We start from the raw sequence: 19,812 nt of genomic DNA on the forward strand, positions 1-19,812 counted from the left end.
ATACTCTTCACAGATGAGGACATTTTCTCTGTTGAAGAAGTATTTAATAGGCAAAACGACAAAATTGATGCTATAACTTAGATCTTAATCTTAAAAGGACATAACTTGTAACAGAACTTATGGCAGGACTAAGTACGTCGCGAGTAGTGACATGTTGTTGTTGTATCAGCATAAACATTCGCCATACATACACAGGGAATGCTGCTGAAGTCACAGTCCTTGAACGGATATAAATCCTGGTCGTTCCGGTAACGTAGAACCGACTGTCGTGGGAACGAGTAGTGGCATCTGTCTTCACTCTGTAACAGTGTTAGCGCCGAAAAGTAGGCTTCCTCGCGCTTAACGACCTTTGTTGTTGTAGCAGTTTACTAAGCCCTGTCAGTGCGAAGTAGTCACCGATCGGCATCGTCTAACTCATCTCATGATAGGCTCAAGAAACGTGCCGTTTCGACAGGTTGGGTCCAGAAGGAGAGAGGTGTCAGGTGAGTGAGTTTGCGTGGGCGTGTGAGTAGATGGTTAGTATCGTGCGGTGTACCTTCCTGGACATATATAGGGTATATTGAGGTCGATTCTGGATGAGTAGGAGTTTAACCTACTCCAATATCCAGAACGTAATTGAGCCAAATTTATGCGGGTGTCTCGAGGTACCTGAAGCTCTTCGTCTGAAATATGTATAGTGGTTGGTCCTCACTTAAGGAATTCAGGGATCGGTAGTTTGGGAAGGTGGTAAGAGTCTTCCGATGGATGTCGGTTAATATCTGCTTATATACTGCCCGATCCAGCGGTTGGTGTTGTGTTTTGTCCTGGACTTCGTCAGTGTACTTGAAGAGATGCCGCCTGTCTGGCCTGTGAGGAGGCAGATGTCTGCGGGGGTATTACCTTCGGTAACAACCAAGCAAAAATTGCTTGCTGAGCCTTTTGCTGTGTTGAGGGTGTGGTAGGTGGGACATCAGGAGGCATCCCTCAGGCTCTAGCAGATGTCTGCAGGGATTTTTCCTTGGTGGCACCTAAGTAGAAATCTCTTGCTGAGCATTTTACTGTGCTCCATAACCGGGCGCACGGAAGCCTCGTTGGGAGGGTGTTGTAGGTGGGACATTAGGAGGCATTCCGTGGCTGTCCTGATCGCACTATTTTGACAGGTCCGAAGCTTTGTTAACTGCTTATCGCTAGCACCAGGCGAGCAGACGGGCGCAACATCGTTTCCACAACAGTCGCTTCTACGTTACCGAAACGACCCGGATTTATATCCGGCCAAGGACTGTCACTCCAGCAGCATTCCCCGTATGTAAGTATGGGGAATATTTATGCTGCTACAACAACAACAACAACAACAACGGGCGCAACATAACTGAACCGGTCGGCCAATTGCTTTAAATGTCGCCAGCCATATTTCTAAGTCTTTGCCTCAAGTGCTGCAGGCTAGTGATTTGAGGACCTCGTTGCGGTTTTGGGCCTTAATGACAATTGCGGTTGAATGCGCTGAAAAAGAGCGCAAGCTATCGAAGGTGGCAAGATTTTGCGGTTGTTAACGGTCGGTATTGGTGTGCCATTGGCTTTCACCTTTAGCCCTTGTTTGAACTTCTTCGTCCAGCTGGCAAAGACCATCGCCGTGGATTTAGTGCGCGATGACTAGGGCTTCGAGTTCAGTGTGTTGCTGGTTTCAGTTGGCCGTTGGGTGGAAGACGATGCGTTATATCTACAAGGTGGCGCAAAATTAGTCATCCAATTTGGTTTGTGAATAACTTTTTAACAAAATAAACAAATTATTTTGAGTGATAGGCGAATTCTTATTTTAATATTTGTTCCATTGCTTGTCTGTTTGTATGTTGCAACTGTCCAGTTCACAACTTCCATTAGGTGATTAACAAAGCGAACAGGAGGTGCTCCGCTCTTGATAAGAAGCTCATGGAGAATGTACTATGAGTACATTAATATTAAGGGACCAGGAATCTGCTGTCTCAGGATAAGATTACTTTGTCTTGTCAAACATCTTTTACAGATATTAATTTAAAGATAAACTAAAGCCAACAAAAAAAAAAAATCACCGACTTAAATCTCAGTCAACCTGCACTCAGATAAAATTCTCATTCATCTTGGTGCAAATATATTGCACACTTCTGGATTCCGTGATACAAAATCGTTAACGAGAATGAGGAACCGTCACTTATTCCTTGAATGCAGCGCTTTAACGAGGAGAAGGTTGAGACATCTCGGCAATTTGCAGCCAGAAGAAAGTCACATATGCTCTGTCTAACTCAGCTCTATCTCATGTTTAATAAAGGAACTAAGTCTGGAAGAGGTGCTGGGATGAGTAGAGGGCACAAAGGACCATGAGGTCGAAGTGCGAACCTCCAATAAATCTGAATGTAAATCTCACTGTTAGTTTTGCTAGAGAGGGCATGGCAGCTGCACTGCCCCTCCTAGCGGTGGGCAAAGACACAATTGAAGAAGAGCTTAGGAGAGAGGCGAAGATGCTAAGAAACACATGCTGGCAGGCAATTATAACCCTCCCAATACACCAAATAAAGAACTGAGAATATGTACAGATATACTGGATATTTTTGAACTGCGAAATCAGTTTCACCCCGCCAGGATGTAGTCGAGTTCTTTATGCCGCTTTTTCTTCTTGTACCCAGAGAGATTAATGCTCTTCCTGAAATTCGATGCTATCGTTATAACAAAAGAAAATTACCTTCGTTCAGTAAGGCTCAAGTAAGGATATGCACCACCTTGATAAAAGAGTGCACGGAATATATTCAGAAAATTCGAAATACTAGTTTATTCCTCAAAAGTGATATTATCGCCTTCAAAGTACTCCCCAACAACTGCAATGCACTTATGCCAGCATTTGATCCAGCTCTTGAAATATTTCTGGAACTCTATTTTCGGTATAGAATCGTCTTCGATTTTTTCATTACTTCCTTTCGGCTATTAAAACGAGTTCTCCGCAGTGGTTCTTTGACTCGATCAAACAGAAAAAAATTGCCGGAAGCCATATCAGGTGAATTCGATGGCTATTGGATGGTATTCGTTTCGTCCGTTTCGACCTTTGTCAAAAATTCTCGGAAAGTTCTCTCACAGTGCGAGAAAACAACGAGTTGTTTTCCCACAAAGCCTTTCTTTTTTGGGGAATAGCTTTACGTAAACGTGTCATAAAGCCCAAATAATAGTCCTTATTAACTGTCTGACTTTCTGGGAAGAAATCGTGGTGTACAATCCAGTTGTTATCCATAAAAACCGTGAGTATCGCTTTCTTTTTTAACTGAAAATGAAGTGTTTTTTTTGTCTTGGTTCGTTCCGAGCTCTCCACGCCGCACCTGAGGTTTGCATTGCTCGTCTCCAGTAATGCTTCTCAATGTTGGGTAGATTTCAACCTTGAAAAACTTGTCTTTGGCGATATTAACGCGGCCCCTTTTTAGGCATGAAATTCAGGTCTTTTGGGCCAACTGTGCAGCAACATTAACTACAATGTCCTGAACAGATCTACGAGTATAAGCAATGTCCTCTGCCAGCACCCAGCTCTCTGATGGTTAATGTGCGGTTATTGATTAACTTTTCTTTCACTTTATTGATATTTTCATCAGTTTGCGATGTCGACGCCTGCCAATACGTTCGTCATCCTCGATGGACTCACGATTTCTTATGAAGGGTTCGTGACACTCGTAAACGGCTGTTTTCTATAGAGTATCATTACCGAAACAGTTTTCCAATATTTCTGAGGTTTTAGCATCGTTGAATCCATTTTTAATCAAAATTTAATACAAACTCGTTGTTGCAACTTCAAGTTCATTTTTAAAACTTAAAAAAATCGAAAAGACGTGCAGCGGTAGATTTACTCAAGACGGCATAACTTTTACAAATGTCAAGCCATGACGATTAAATTTTGGTACGAATATTAATCACAGATGTGGCAATCTAACAAAAAAACAGAACTCAAATCAGTTGAGCGTCACTTGGCGGCTGTTTCGAGAACTTTTTGATCAAGGTGGTTTGTACGTTCACTGCAATCTAAAACCTTCTTAGAGTTTAAAAGCGCTCTCAGACTGAATGAAGCACTATGAAGAGCAGAGGTCACAATATATCTGAAGGTCGAATTGTATACCTCTTACTAATGCCTACACACCTGGATTTCCCAGTTGATTATATGGATTAGAGAGAAGACAGGAAGCAGTCGCACTTGAAATTCACTCGAAGCCTAGCAGTTCGGTGCTGGTGGGTTTCCTTAAAGATAAGGAAATTAATATGTAAGCGAGTGTAAATATCCAGTTGTATTTACGCAAATGGGTGGTGCATGCCTCGTTGTGTGTGTGCCCATCAACAGACAACCGGTCTGAGCTAACAGTTGAGAAGCGGCTCAAGTGATGCTATTTTAATTACGCAATTCATGTCTAGTAATTTGTTGCTGCACGAGTACAAACGCACAAGCTCGTCTACACGAGCGCAATTGTATGTTGTACACTTGAGCATCAATGTAATGGTGCAACTAATTGCTGCATCATCGATTTACTGCCGAACATCATCGACACAACAACACATCAGCAGCAGCAGCAGCAGCAGCAGCTTCATCATAGATAGAAGGATAGCAGTAAAGCAGGAAGCAGCAATGCAACAAGCGCCAACAACAAGTGCAACCAAACACACACACTCACACGCACACATACACACGCAGTGTTGACAATAATAATAACAGTGATGGGCGTATGTGTTGCAAAAAGGCAACATTCATTTTCAATTAAGCAAATAAACTTTGGTTGTTATCCTCTTTATTTCATTGCTGCGTCACAGTTGAGGCTTTCCCTCAACAATGGGTCAATGAGGCAGCTCATAAACTTACAAAGTGTGAAATTTTTTTAAATAATTTGTCGGCAAGTCAATGGTTTGGTTATTTCCGATTCTATTTAGCAACTTCCGTCTGTTGCGCCAATTAAACTTTGTTCCCAGCAGAAAATTGGTCCAGTATTTATTTTTTTGAAAGCAAAAAAAGCAAAAACTCTTATAATCAAATACATACATACTTATATATAAGTAGTTTTGTTAAAAGTCCACGGGCGCAACGAAAAGGGAGATTGGCTTGGATCAGGGTTTGCGCCACCGGAATGCACGGGCATCAGCTGCCTGTTAGGTGGCTAAATGACAGTTCAGAGTATTGTTTACAAGCGCGCGGAAGAATTTTGCCGAGAGTAAAGGCGAAAAAGAAAATCTGTGATGGATTTCAAACGTATGACAATAGTGCGATTGCATTATATTTGGCTGCAAAATCACAACCAGTGATTGTTCGTGAGCTCCAGTACCTTAAAGTAAATAAAGTTTTTGTGTATCGCACCATTACTCGTTACAATGATACTGGTAGCATCGCGAAACGTCATGGAGGTGGTCATTAAAGGACTGCTTCGTCACGTGAAATGGTTCAAAAAGTGAAGAAGTGACTTGAGCGAACTCCCTGACGAAGTGTCAATCAAATTGCGAAAGAACTGAAAATATTTGACCGTAGCATCAGCTGCATACCGAAAAATGATCTCAAAATCAAGCCTTACAAGATCCGAAAGACGCATGATCTTACACCAAAGCAGCAACAAGTCAGACTTGAGAGAGCGAACGAGTTGCCTCGCTCGGCCGAAAGCGGTCAATTTCCGCATGTTGTGTTTTCTGACGAGAAAATGTTTCAAATTGAACCATTCGTAAACTCCCAAAACAACAGGGTTTATGTGACCGACCGTTCATACGAGAATTTGAGTTATCGATTGGCCACCAGGAGTCAGCAGCCACCACAAGTAAAGTTTTGTGCCGCTGTAACCGCAGATGGGCGCTCTCCAATCGTTTTCATCGAGCCTGGCGTCAAGGTAAATGCGAAATATTATCGGGAAAGTATTCTGGAGGTTGCTTTGAAGACGTGGGCAGACCAACATTTCGGTGGCAGACCATGGACGTTTCAACAGGACTCGCCATCGTCTCACAAAGCTCGAGTGAATCAAGAATGGCTAAAAAGCAACGTTTCGAACTTCATAACGTCCACACAATGGCTTTCAAATTCACCAGACGCGAATCCGATGGATTATTCTCTTTGAGCCATTTTGGAGAGCAAGGTCCGATCTAAAAGATTAACCAGTCTCCAGGCGCTAAAAAAAGCCATTGTCCGCGAGTGGGCTAAAATACTTGAAAACCAATTTGGGTTTCTGGACCGTCAAGGCAAAAGGTGGTCATATTGAGCAAAAGTAAATTGATTCTTAATTTTGTATTATTTTCACACATTTTGTACTTTGAATTGAATAAAAGTAAGTTTCCAAACTAAATTTATGGCCTTTTTATTGTAATTGGTTGCATTTCGAGTGCTGTAGTGATCGATATCTCGGAAAGTATCGAACAAACAATTTCAACTTTATGTTCGTTGTCAATTTATGGTACCGATTCAGTAACAGCTAATTACGTGCTATAATGGTTTCGTCGATTCCATTCGGGTATTTTTGATGTTAAAGAAAATGTCGAAAACGTGGACCTCGCCAACGGAAACCTTCAGAATGGTGGCCGAGCCGCCTCCCAAATACGCCAGGAGTCATTTCTTCGTTATTGCAGAAATACATTTGACAAACAAAGGATCCGACTGTATATCGACGGTATTTACCGATGTACCTTTTCTTCCTCCGCTAACTCTCCTGCTCCAGTACGATTATCGTAAACTATTCACTATCTGGTAAGTTGGCTGATTTAGAGAAAACCGCTGTCCCGACTCCCGATTCCATCTTGGAGCCGTCAGTGCGAGCTACGGTGCAGATTTTCCTATTGTTCCAATCCTGCCTACTTGGAAAGATTGCCCTGGCTCGACTTTCGAACTCCAGCTTGCGGATAGAGGGATCTGTTCGAAGTTCAGAGAAATGTGGTGTTTATTGCCCAAATCTTTTAACCCCTTGAGAGATTGCCTCCAGAGGCCAACCTCCTTTAACCTGATTGCCTTTGAGCAGCAATGAAAATAACGTAAAAATCGATGGGAAGTAAGTGCAAAGAGACAATACGGGCAGCACTGGCACAAGTTCTGCATGCTCCGGGGATACCAATACATGCCTTTGCACCCTTCGTGATATTGTAGCCCTTCCGAAGAGATTCCCACCAAACCAGGCAACCGTAGGTTTAACAACAGTCTTGCTTAGTCGCAAAATTAGGTGTAAGAAAGGATACACTTAACCCTAGTGTGTCAGTGAACACTTCTGCTCCAACCGTTCCTGCAAATGTGTGGGAACCGCGCGAACTTTTCAAATTCTTTGTCTCAATCAGATCTTGACAGAAAAAGAACCTCCGTAGTCTTACCGTTTCTGGCCCTATGTGATCTGTGTTTTGTATCTACCTAATAGCGGCAGTAGAGGGTGTAAAGTCTTACCATGTCGCATCATATTTTTTCTTCCACAAGCGCAATTCGCAGAGCAGTATCGAAGCGGAAGGAAATCATAGGACAAGACCTTTGTGTACCATTGCACCACAGCTGTCTGTTTTGTGACCTACATTACAACCGATTTTGAGTTGTGATGCTTGAGAAATTTACAGAAGATATACAGAAGTATACAAAAAGCAAAGATAATTGTTAGATTTGGGAATAAACTTTAACATTTTGTTGTCACAGTTCAGTTTAGCAGAATTTCAATTGTCGGTTGTTACGTATACGCCATGGTGAGCGGCCCATTGATATGTATCGATGTACCGCATATATAATATGTAGATATGTATTTACTTAGATACCGTAGTTGAATTGCAGCGTAGCAATTCAAATTCTAGATTTGGGCTGAAAGTTCAATTAAAAATTGTCGAGAGAAATCCAAAGAAAATATTTAGCCATTTTTGATTGTTTTGCAATTTCCAATTTATTTTATAGAGCAATTGGATTTTACCGCATCAATTTGGGAATACCCAAAATAGCAGAGGGTGAACGAATGCAAGAGCAAAACACAGTAAAGTGTTGAACAAGTACATGATTTTTCAATTATAATAGCGAGTTCAATTACGGTCATCCCTTTTTTGGAAGCTTACGCCGCAGCAATTGGCACAAGACGGCAAGAATATCTTGTAAAATGACTTTTCAACTATTGTTATCTACCCTATATGTAGGTATGTGTATGTGTGGGTATGTATGTATTTAGTTTTGAAGCTCTTAATATTACAAATTTGTATCCGCATGGTTCCCGTACATATTTCGGTTCAGTGTTTCAATGCTGTCTGCACTTTCGGATTCAGGCAACTCGCTTCCGTTTCCGCTCGAAAAGCACTGAGCGTAAATACGAGTATTTATATTCATATGGATTTCAAATGACAATGAAACAACATTTTAAAATAACAATAACACAAGAAACCAGCATTATTTACTTAGTATTTCGTATTTATACGTAAATAATGGAACTTCTAATTTGCAAAACAGGCGTACGGACTTACGCATTTATATACGCAAATATGTAAACATTTACATAAATGAACACGTCTCATAGGCACATACACGTAAAACATGTTCGCTTACGATGAAAGTTAGATTTTCGTTTCCAGTTTCCGTGTACCGCCGTTCCCTTGGCTGCTTCACCATAACTTTTGCCACTTCATTGCTTCGTTGCGTGTATAAATTCGCTAAATTATAAAGAATAAACACGAGTTATAATTCTTCAGCCACAATATTAAGTTAGCAAAGGTTAAGGTTTCATATAAATTTAAATTGATTTCGCATCTTATAATAGTTTTTTTTTCCAACTGGTTAAGGTACCAAAAAGTGCTTGACTTGAAAACCAACCACGCCGCCCCTGCTAACAAAGTTGCACTAATGAGTTTTTGCAAAACCCTTGCATATTCCTTCATCTTCATCTACAATTTTTCTTAAAAATCATATGAAAAAAGTCAAAACTAAAACAACAAAACTTTGCATGCCAGCCATTGCCGCTCATCATGTTTCTTTTTTACCCACATCACTAAGTGGTCACTAAGCGTTCTAATGAGTTTTTTTCTTTGTTCAGCGCGAACACTTCAATGCAGCCAAGAAGCGAATACACTGCGGTGAACTCATTTAAATGTTAGTGTAATTACTTTACTGCTATTTGAGGCAGCTGCTACTGCTGTTGAGAATAGCTGCTTAACATGTTAATTAGCAGAGCTTTTGTAGTGAGAAAATCGAGAAAGAAGAGCGCCTTAGCTGCGCTCGCATTTTTGAAGGGAAGTGATTTGGTTTTTATGGCAGCAGATCAACAAGGATTTGGTGGTTTTTATTGAATTTTAGTGCAGTAAATTAGGATTTTAAAACTGAGGGTTAAGGTAATCACTAAAGAGTTTCAACATAGTATGGTTTTTGTAATGTAATTTTTTTTTAGTTTCTGCACTCTCCTTAATTTTTTTGTTTGTTTGATAGCACATTCGTATTCCTGTGAAATCGAAATTTACGCATACGCGTAGTACAAGGTGGCGCAGAAGTAACCTTGCGATGTTTTTTGGCTGCAATTTAAAAAAAAAAATGAAAAAATTTGATTCTTCTTGTGGATTATTTTTATTTGGTCTTTTAAATTTTTTTACATCAAGTCGAGAATACGATGTCATGTAAATGGCCGCCACCACAGTTGATTGCCATTTGAGCCCTTTTTATGGCATTTTCCATCACTTTGGCCAAAACTTCCGGCGAGAGGGTCTCACATTCTTGACGGATATTGTCTTTAAGAGCTGCAAGAGTCTGAGGCTTGCTGACATAAACCCGCGACTTCAAAAAGCCCCACAAAAAGAAGTCTGGAGCGGTCAAATTAGGCGATCTTGCTGGCTAGTGCAAATCGCCAAAACGGGAGATTAGGCGCCCGGGAAATGCATCCTTCAGCATATCGGTTGTAGCACGTGTAGTGTGTGCCGTTGCACCGTCCTGTTGGAACCACATGTTTTCCAATCCCAATTCATCAAGTTGCGGCAAAAAGAACTCGTTGATCATTGCTCTGTAGCGCAGAACTGACATTAGGGGCCAATCGCAAAATTTATAGCATTTTCTGATAGGAGGATTACTTTAGCGCCACCTGTTACATACGTACATAAGTAATCACCCAATTGCTTTTTTTTACTAAATAAAAAAACGAGTTTGAGTTATGGAAACCTTTTTTCGCGTCCCACTACTTGCCTGTTTGTATGCTGCAGCTGTCTAATTCACAAGTTTTAAATATGATGAAATTATAAATCTTCCGTTACAGCCTAGAGGGCGGTGTGAACCGAGATTACCGGAGTAGTTAATTCTGACTAAAATTAAAGTGTGACAGATGGTTGTTACATGGATTAGTGAACAGTTGATTTGTTTAAATACGAGTATTTATATTCATATGGATTTCAAATGACAATGAAACAACATGGGCAAAAGTAAGGTGAATTTGGTTGTTAGTAAAATGAAAAATCTTTATTTATTCTTGTAAATCAATTTCATCCCCTTCAAAATAATCACCTCTCGATGAAATACACTTATGCCAACGATTTTTCCAATCCCCGAAACATGCCAAATAGTCTATTTCTGGTATAGCCATCAGCACCTTCTTCGATTCAGCTTTTATCTCCTCAATCGACTCGAAACGCGTTCCCCGGAGTGGTCTCTTGAGTTATGGGAATAGCCAGAAGTCACACGGAGCCAAATCAGGCGAATACGGTGGTTGCGGAACGATATGCGTGGAATTTTTGGCGAATTGGGCACGAAGAACGAGTGCAGTGTGAGACGGTGCATTATCGTGATGCAAAAACCAAGAGTTGTTGGCGCATAATTCTGGTCTTTTTAGACGAATTGCTTCACGTAAACGACGCATAACGCTCAAATAATATTCCTTATTAACAGTTTGGCCAGGTGGAAGGAATTCATAGTGCACCACACCACGAAAATCGAAAAAAACTGTCAACATGACCTTTATTTTTGAACGCCTTTGACGTGCTCATTTCGGTCTGGCCTCGCCTTTAGCACGATATTCGCTTGATTGGTCGATTGTTTCAGGGTCGTAAGCATAAATCCAAGTCTCATCTCCCGTAATGATGCATTTGAGCTTGTCCTGATAGTCTGAAAGCATTGTTTCACACACATCAACGCGCCGACTTTTTTCCAAGAAATTGAGAGTTTTCGGTACCAAACGAGATTTGACTTTTCGTAGGCCCAAATGGTCTTTCAAAATGGTTTTCACAGATCCCTCTGATATTTCGATCATATCAGTAAGGTCTTTAACAGTCAACCGACGATTTTTCAGCACTAACTGCTTCACTTTATTGACGTGTTAGTCATCCGTTGACGTCGATTGTTGTCCGGAGCGCTCCAAGTCATCAATACGTTCTCGACCCTCTTTGAAGTCTTTGTACCACTTATAAACATTTTTCTGCGACATGCCCAACATGTTTCCCAAATGCCTTCTGCAACATGCTAAACGTTTCCGCAGCCGAAATTTCATTCCGCAAACAAAATTTGATGGCACTTCTCTGCTCAATCAAATCAGAGATTGTAAAAATCCAAAAATGCACTCTTGGTCGTTTGGTAAACACAAGCGTAAATATATTACTGATAATGGCCTTCACATGAAAGTTGGCCCAGATGTTATTAACAGTGCTGCCAACTCATGAAAAAAATAACTAGAGCGAAATTTTAATCCCGCGAAGTTTGACAAATAAATTCACCTTACTTTTTGCCCACAGTAGTAGTTTTGTCAGCAAAAGATGGACTGCAGGCAACGGTATTAGCTGCCCTGAAACTAAGAAATAATTATTTATTTAACTTAAATTGCAATTTATTATTCTTCCCCGAAGTATTAAAATAGTTCATGTAATTTCGATCGTGTTTCGAACTAGTATTTCCTCCATCCGCCTCTCTTGTTCTTCTCTTTAAAAGTTTTATAATTTTTCATTCACAATAGATATTAACTGTCATTTAGTTTTCGGCAATGTTACCATCGAAAATTCCCCTAATCCGCTTAAATTATGAGAATTAAGTCTAGTAGTTGATCTGCATTAGCTGCACTTAATTCCTCAGATAACTCCGAATTAAGTCGTTAATCCCGATTAACGCCACCGTAAGAAGAGGAACAGCTGTAGAATATTGGACTGAAAAACATTGCGTTTATAGGGTCGATGGAGGGTATAAATTTCTATAGCAGTCTTCTCAGTCGGACAAAAGAATGTATATACGACATATATGTAAATCTGCCAAACTTCTTCCACTTTCTTATACTTCATTGACCCTTTGGTCCTGCATTTTGATGGCATTATTTTTATTGCCACAACATCAGAAAGATTAACAAACGCACCAAGATTGACTGACTTGAATTCATGTTCACGTGCCACTCATGACTCATGTCCGAGTGTAAGCTTGAGTTTCATTTTTATAGATAAGGAGGAAGGGAGGAATATGCATACCAATTTAGCCTATTTATTATCATAGAAGGTCTTTTATAGATTTTCTCTTGAGTCTGGGGAAGGTTATGGGATTTGCAATTATTTCTGTGGCAAGAGGATGTGGCATTTTTTCGTATTTCTTCAGTTATTACGGGTACTTTGATATCACGATGAATTTGTGCTGAGGGTTTTTGACAGAAATCTTTGAAGAATTTCGATGCTGAAGTTAGCTGCAGTGCCCTAAATTGAATCCCATATGTCCATACCGGTTTCCAGATAGCTGAGTAAAGTGAGAGCTTATTTTCGAGAGAAACATTCGAATTACGATGTAATAACCAGTCGAGTCTTTTGAGTTTTATTCCTAGAGCCTTCCGCTTAGTGAAATATGGGGTTTCCATGTAAGTTTGCTATCTAGATGCATGCCGAGATATTTTGTGACGTTGGTTTGAGATTCTTTCAATCAGTGAGCTATTTTATCAAGTCCTTTCTGTAGTTTTTGGGCGGCCAGATGGGGGTGGGAGTCAATTGTCAGTACGGCAGTGTCATCCACGAACGTTCCGACCATTGTTTCTTGCGAAGCTAGTAGATCGTATGTGTATAGCAGGTATAGGAAGGGGTCAGACTTAATAAGTATGCAAAAATTTATTGGAATACTGCCTTTTATTTTATAAGCCATAACGTCAAACGCGGTCAAAGACTTGCGATACATCGAGAAAAGCGCCTGTGCAATATTTTTGTTCTTAAAATGCTCTCTGTATGCTGTGTTTTTTCCTGAAGCCGAATTGGTAATTTGGGATTATATTTCGGTCTTCAGTTATAGGCATCATTTTTTTGAGGAAAAGGGATTCCATTACTTTAGGCTGATGGGCCGATATCATTCGACTTGTTCAGCGCTTTTTCCTGGTTTGAGGATCATTTTTACTTGAGCTACAGATCATTTTTGCTTGAGGGCAGAACACTCAGGTTAAGTGACAAGCAAATGTGTTAGCCTTCTCGAGATCTGTTTTAGCCCATTTGTTAATTTCCATTTTAATGGATGATTGTGCTAGAGTTGGCCGTTTTAAATTTTTGATTGCTCTCCATAGAGAGTAGTCCGGGGTAAGGGTTGCATCAAGTTTGCTGAGATAGTTCTGGAGCTGAGAGTTTTGCTCATTTTTAAGAAATTCTTTGAGTTCTTGAGTAAGTGAGTTAAGTGTCATTTTGCCCTCAGGGTGTCCGCTTCTGTGCCATGTTTGCTTGTCGTCTTTCTTTAAATTTTTCTTTTACCTCAAGAGATATTTGTGTGGGGTGCTGCTTGGTGAGACAGTGTGTTGAGCTCCATGCTGCATGTTGGACACAATTATTGAATCGCTCGACAGAATTTCTAATGTCTTAATTGCTCTTGTTTTAAGTTAATAGTTGAAGTAATAAGGGTTCGGAAACACGTCCATTCGGTTTTACTGTTGTGGAGACAACAGTCGGCAAGTGATTCAGCTGAATCTTTATTTAATGTGACAAATACGGGAGAGTGATAGGAGGATCGTTCGTAAAATGAGATGCAGGTCACTTCACTAGCTGAAACACTTTTCGCTACATAAAAGTCGATGAGATCTGGTATTTTATTACTGTCAGTGTGCCAATACGTTGGAGAGCCTGAAGAGGCTGTGCTAAATTTTGTGATGGTTGCCAATAGTTGCGAATGGATGTATTTGGCATTATAGTCTCCTTCAGCAAGAAACCTGAGCATGATTTCCTGGATTCAACATATCGCCAGAAGGAACTAGGATTTAATTTTATGCACGATTCGAACTTATGAATGTAATTGCGCTTTAAATTCGTATACAGACATTTGAGCTCTATAGAAAAATGTGTCAACACACAAGGAGTCTTCGTCAGCGTTGACAGCCAACAATTCGAAGTTGTGAAGTACTTTGTCTATCTTCACATCAACAAGCAAAATCACATGAGCCTGGAGATCAAACGGGGAATAACTCTTGCCAACAGTTGTTACTTTGGGCTTAGTAGGCAATTGCGATATAGAGCTCTCTCTTGAAGGTCCAAACGGACTCTCTAGAAAACACTTATCATTCCAGCCCTGCTATATGGCGCAGAAGCATGGATGAGGTCACCAGCAGATGAGCAAGTTTTGGGAGCCTTTGAGGGAAAGATTCTATGCAAGATCTTTGGATTTCATTATGAAGATATAAGTCATTAATGCCATAGAATTCTAAATGAAGGATATTATAATACTATTTTTGTCTTATTAGGCTACTGCGCAATACGACCAAAAGAGAGCTATTGAGCAAAGACTGCAAAGACAAATATAGGGTATCTCACTATATTTTACGACTTTTTAAAGATTTTAGCATATTCTGGGGTTTATTCTTCCATAATTTATATGAATCCACGGCAATACTACCAAGGTGGTGTAGCCTTTTTTGCCTAGTGTAGTACAATCACAAATGGGTTCAAGAATGTGTTCTGAATTTTCATGGTCTATTTAACAGAATTGTTAATCTAATATCTCAGGTTACAGTGGTCTCTAAAGTTACCGGTTAAAAGTCTTAAGTCTACTCTGTTGAGCGAAGGCAGCTTATCAGAAATTCCTCTGTTCGGCGTTAAGAACTGCGTCGCTTGTTGCTAATCGACAGAATTTCGCCAATTCCGGTTCCTTTTTCTAAGAAATTTGTGAATGTGCTTTTTGGCAAGTCCACAGAAAGGCTCAGGACCAATTAAAGGTATTAAGGATAAGTGTTGTAAGTTAAGGATATTTGATCCTCTTCTGTAATTTCATAAATGCCCAAAAAATTATACCAAATAATAAATCGTAGGGTAGAGCTTGCCAAGATGAGATCCCCATTTGCTCTTGTATAGACTTTGCCTTTGATAGTTGTTTGGCTTGCGCAGCAGGCGAAAGCAAACAAAAGGGACTCCTACGTAGTCCTACGTAGATTGGCCAGAAAACACAACCAACCAGTAGATGATATACATGAGTAAGTAGGTAAATATGTATGTTTGCAATTGAGTGTGCGTTCGCATATTTTAATAAAGCCGGTTGGGAGCTCCTTCGGCCATTCACATCCTGTGCCATAAAATAAATGAGAGTTCAGGACACGTTTTATATTATGTCTAAATACTTAACGAGCGTATTTTACACAAGATAGTTTTTTTGCTTTTGTTTGTTTTCTTGTTGTGTGGAGTTTCAAACAAATATATGTAAGCACATGACGTGCGCCGGATGCTTGAGTGCAACAACAACAAATTGTGTCATGTAACAATTCTTACACATTCTTGTAGATGTTCTTCTTTTTTCAACTAACAAATTTGTTAAATTTTTTTCGGTGACACATGCTTACACACACACATACACACACTTACACATATACTTACACATATACATACACATACACATATATATACACATACACTTATAATGACTGCAGTAACATTATTTGGCTCGAGTTCATAGGACTTGCTAGCGCAGACTGCGTCGAGTCATGCTATCTTGTATGTGTGTATGTGCCTATGCATGCATGTATATGTAACTAGTTGCATAAGCAGCCATAAGTGTATGTGTGTGCATACTCTGCTGTACATACATCCCCACTTGCGCAGCATCGGCCCAGAGTCGAGTCGCAGTTTATGAGCACAAAAATGTGTAGAGGAATTTTTGATTTATGCACTCGCCGGTAACGTCCTTGTCACTGCCTTTGTTGTTGGTTTACAATAACTTTCATTGCATCATGAACCAGATTACCATTATTGCTCTTGTTGTTGTTGTTGGCATTATTCACTGCCTGGACGCTTGCATTGCTCGTGTCTTTGCTTGCTGCCACCGGAGATGGAGACAATTTGTTGAATGCTAAAACTTCGGAGCGCCGGCAGAGCCACCTGGCAGTAGGGGTATGAAGTCTTGACTACTTGACTACAGGCGCTTTTGCCTATGCTATCGTTGCCAGCGCTTTGAGTTTGTTTAAGTGAAAAGTTTATGTTGGAAATTTAATCCATTTAAACACTCGTCTTGAATGGTTAACTGCCGGCAGCCAATGACCATAAAATTGTGTGGACAATGGTTGCCTTAAGTACACAAAGTGCCTGGACTCGTCTTAATTGACGGTTTTATTGGCATTTTTTAGGGTTTTCAAGTCGTTTTAAGCTTCTCACTCGCCAACCAAGCAATTACCAACCTAAGCAGGCCGCTGATTAGTCAAGAGGCGAAGGCAAGTGTTGGGGGCAAAAAGCCAAGAAGCAACAGCATGCAACGTCAAAACAAACCAAACATAGCCAGTGCTGACGATGATGATGATGAGTAGGTTTGGGGGATGAAAGGATACTCGGAATGTAAGCAAAAAAGTTAAAGACTCGAAGGAGAAGATGGGTGGCTGCAAAGCTGAGGAAGTGTTTGCTGTGATGTAAATATTTACAATTCAATTAGTCCAATTATCTGTAATCTTGGTCAAATTAACGGTATAATTAGCGAGTAGAAAATGGCTGAGTAATTCAAATATAAAGAGTGATCAATTTAAAGGTATCGGTAAAACAACGAAAATTAAAATTGATTGGGCGGTCTTTGTTATTTTTGTGTATAACCACTCATGACATTTATTTTTTAAAGATAATTCCTTTCCTGCGCCGCAATTCGGCCATCCGTAATCACCAGTTTTAAATGACTCGTTGGAGGGCCGCAGTCGGCATCTCGTGAATAACTTTAGTAATGTTGGCTTCCAATCGCTTAATCGGAGCTGGCTTAGCTACAATTCCTTTAGACTTTACATACCTTCACAAATAAAAGTCCAAAGGTGTAATATTACACGGTCTTGGGGACCAATCCACTGGTCCGAGACGAGAAATGAATTGCTCACCGAAACGACGACGCAGTAAATCCACTGTTTCTCGGGCTGTATGGCAACTAGCGTCGACTTGTTGTAAGAAAATCTTATGGAGATCCCTGGCTTCAATTACCGATATCAAAAAGTCGTTTATCATGGCGCGATAGCTTTCGCCATTCACTGTTACATTCGCGCCAGCCTTGTCTTTGAAGAAATATGGAGCGATGACTTGCTTTCAATGGATGCAATGGCTGTTCTTGAATGGTTTCGGGTTGCTCTGCAGCCCAATTATGGTAATTTTGCTTATTGACGTAGCTGTAGCCAAAAATGAGCCACATCGCTGAACAAAATTCGGGTTCCAAAATGCGGATCTTCAGCGACTGAAATTATGACGCTTTGGAAGATCGGCCGGCCTCTAATTTTGGAGTAGTGATGATAAATAAATAAAAAAATTCAAAACGATTTTGAGTTATGGGGTTTTGAATTTAAATTTGAATTGGTCGAGCCAAGGAGCACCAAGAGGTTTGGCGATTCCTAAAACACTCAGGCTAAACAGCCCTTTGTATTTAGAGCTATGGAAAACGTAGATATTCAAGCGGGAAAGAAGAAAAGTATCAGAAAAAGAGATAGGAAAGAATAGAGACAGAGGTATTTGGTCTTGTGAGAATTTTCCAGATTCTTTGGAAAATCTGTAAATATCCTCCAGTTTTAGAGAACGAATATTACACATTCTCACGACTTCGGAACCCAAAGCTCGTAGTCTTGCTCTAGCAAAGGCAGGGCACGCACAGAGAAAGTGCTCAGTGCAATCCGCCTCCTTCCAGCAAGACGGCACATTGGGTCCTCAATGATTTCAATGATGGTCATATGCTGATCCCATTGGTTGTGTCCTGTAATCATACCGACCATCAAACGAACTTTTTTTTCCAAGCTTTCTTAAGCATCTTCTGAGATTATTGACCAATCTTTGAGGTTTGTTTTGGGTTCTCTAGGGCCTTTAGTGCAGCCTGACTGTCACTAAAGACTCAAATTTGTTTCCCGCTCCATCTCCTCTCGATTATTCATTCGGCTACTTTCAGGATGGCAAAAATTTTCGTTTGGAAAACAGATGTGATTTTTCCCATAGCATAGTGATACTTATTACTATCGCTTAAGTACCATCCGGCTCCAGACCCTATTTCATTCTTGGACCTATCGGTAAAGAAAATATCCGTTAAACCTCTTCGAATGCATTCTGGATTGCTCCATTGCTCACGCAGTGGAAATCTGCCATCAAATTTCCTTCCAAATGAAATCGGTATCAGATCGTCTTTAGGCGGGGAAAACAGTGGATACTGCTCAGATAGCAACTTAAAGATTTCTCTGTGTCCCGAACTTCCGTCTTAGTGCCAGAAACCATATTTATGGAGTCTACACCAGAGAACTGCACCGGCTCAGTGTAAAACATTCATACGCTTCACTTGAACAAAATAACAGGCCTTTGCGTTCAAACGATCAAACTTGTTCAAATAAATTATTGTCATTGTTTATTTCAGCTCAATCAAATCATGTGGTGCGTTTTAGCTCTCCGATGTTATCACCAATCGTCTTTATAGCAGCCGTTTCGGGTATTTGCTCGTTCGGCTATACATTCATTTTTTTGAGCAAGAATAAAAGGGCTATAGAGCCAAATGAGTCCGTTTGAACACGTATGATCCCGCATGGGTTTTTGCTTGTAACTAACGATAGCAAAGTAAAAGCAAAATTTTAAAGCAAAAACACTATATTTTCATATTTGTTTTTTTTCTTAAAACTTATAATAAAACAAGAAAGAAAATAATGTAAATAAGGAAACATTGCTGAAACCAACTAATCCTTTCAAATACGAAACGCAATTTACAGCATACATTGTACGCCAACGCTCGTTTGCTCGAACATGTGCTATTTACAATAATGACAATTACTTCTTTGAACAAGTTTGATCGTTTGAACGCAAAGGCTGATGCTAATTTCATTCAATGCTTCTTTTTGTTCAATGATTAGATTTGAGCCGAAGACATTAGATCATACGTGTTGACTGAGCTGAACTACGCGTTCGCCTGCATGAGCTGACTGCACTTGACCAAATATTTTGGTTCAATTGACTGAATGTGAGCAAGAAATTTAGCGTATGAACAACTCAAGAAAACAGTGAGCCATGCAGGTCTCTGGTCTACACATTGCTTGTATTGAGTCCTGTTGTATATTAAGATCCAGTGGCAGTAAATCAAGCATAGCATTTAGAGCATCGCCTGAGGTTGTACTCATGGCACGCGTAACACTTAAACATACACTTCTTTGCAGCCTGTATAGTTCCCGGAGTGTGGACTTAACTAAGTTCCTTCGCCACCAGACCACAGAGGCGTAAGTGATGATTGGTCGGATAAGTGCTGTGCATATCCATAGGACCCCAGCAGGTTTCAGACCCCAGGTTTTACCAAAGGTTCTGCCGCATTGCTGAAGAATCCTTAATGCGCGATTCACCTTCAGTGAAACGTGTGCCTCCCAAGTCAGCTTCTTATCCAAGATTACTCCTAGATATTTAACTTCAGCGGAACGACCAAGTTACACACCTTTCAATGTTGGAATACTAAGTCCATTCCATTTCCGTTCTCTCGTACAGAAGATGGTGGGTTTGTTCGGA

The sequence above is a fragment of the Anastrepha obliqua genome, chromosome 2, assembly GCF_027943255.1.
Source record: "Anastrepha obliqua isolate idAnaObli1 chromosome 2, idAnaObli1_1.0, whole genome shotgun sequence".
Taxonomy (NCBI): domain Eukaryota; kingdom Metazoa; phylum Arthropoda; class Insecta; order Diptera; family Tephritidae; genus Anastrepha; species Anastrepha obliqua.